We start from the raw sequence: 1,533 nt of genomic DNA, 5'->3' as shown, positions 1-1,533 counted from the left end.
TACTTCCTGCGGCAGCACATCGCCCAGGATTCTCGACGTTGCTAGGAACAAGAAAAAAAAAGGTCAAGTCTTCCTTTTCTTCTTTCTCTCTACACTTTCTCTCTCTGTTGATGTGACGACCGGTACGCGTTGAAAGAGATAGCCTGGCACTCACGTGCCGGCTATCTGAAGGTTCGCGCTAAGATTAATTTGTAGTGACGTAAGTTGCGACCGGTGAATTGTCCAGGCGCCCACGTGCCGGGCATTTTACCCGGTATTAGTTCGCGTAGTTTTAAGTAAGTTCGTAATAGGTTAAGTATGCGATTTGGTATTAGTGAAATGCGAAATGTCCATTTGTGATTATCTTAAGTAGTTCATTGTTCTATTTGCAGTTTGTTAGTCGGTAATTTAGATTATGTTATGCGCGCGTTTGTTCAGTGTGAATAATTATTAATAATAATAGGTTGTAAGTGAGATTTGATTCTTGTCTGTGTATAATTTATTTATCAACCTCCCCTCGTTCTTCTCTCTCAATTGTCATGAGCGAAAGTGCCTCACTTACCCCGCAAAAGAATTGGTAACAAGGATCGAGTTTTGTTACATAAGTTTGACGAAACTTTGTCCAAACATTTTTTTCAAATATAAACACAAAATATTGCAATCGTCTTTGGCTAAAGTTCAACCAAATTTGAACCAAAGTTCCTATTGAAAAATTAAAAAAAAAAGGTTTACGATTGTCAATTTATTTTACGATGATTAAACTTATAATTATAAATCGCATTTCATAATTACATTCACAATAAGTTTGTACATTCTCTCAAATAATAATTACACCGGCACACAAAAAAAACCATTTCCCTGATATTTTAACGCGACACATATACTCCCATGTCATTTAACTAGCTGATCGCAAATCCGTAATTGACCTCATCACATCTAGGTTAAGGGCATTTGAAGGTTAAGTTTGAAAAAATATCATTTGAGTAGAATAAACTACTAATCTTTATGATTTTTAGATCACTGAATTCGAACTCAAAGTCTGTTCGATCTCAAATAGTGAAGGTCAAGGACAGTTGATGTATAATGTGTTTGAAATGTGTAAAAAAAATAATTTTTGACTGTAGGTTCTGAAAGAGCGGAAAATTTTACGGCCAAATATATATTTTATTTTTTTTTATCTCCATGATCCATAGGTAATTTTAAGATCATTATATGTGGTAATGTGGAAAGTTTATTTGACCACTGCAAAAAAATAAAAATATAATTTCCTGGCACTAAACTACTCCCATAATTTATTTTAGTAGTTTTTTTATCTATAACGTTCTTTTTTATTTTCCAAGGATCTAAGTAGTGAAATTCTAGTTCTTTTCAAGCTTTCATCACTGTCCTCATCACCTGACACGTGATCTCTTTTAAGTCACTAACAGTAGACCGCCAACATATTTACATCTCATTTTTCCTTGCTACCTAATTTTAGAACCTATTAGATCTGCATGAATCCGCTCTCCTTGCTCTTCGCTGTAATCTCAGAAAAGTAGCTGACGTAGGAATCCA

The sequence above is a fragment of the Phymastichus coffea genome, unplaced genomic scaffold, assembly GCF_024137745.1.
Source record: "Phymastichus coffea isolate CEN01 unplaced genomic scaffold, Cenicafe_Pcof_1.1 PCOF00009, whole genome shotgun sequence".
Classification (NCBI taxonomy): domain Eukaryota; kingdom Metazoa; phylum Arthropoda; class Insecta; order Hymenoptera; family Eulophidae; genus Phymastichus; species Phymastichus coffea.
Note: the sequence above shows the minus strand (reverse complement) of the source record.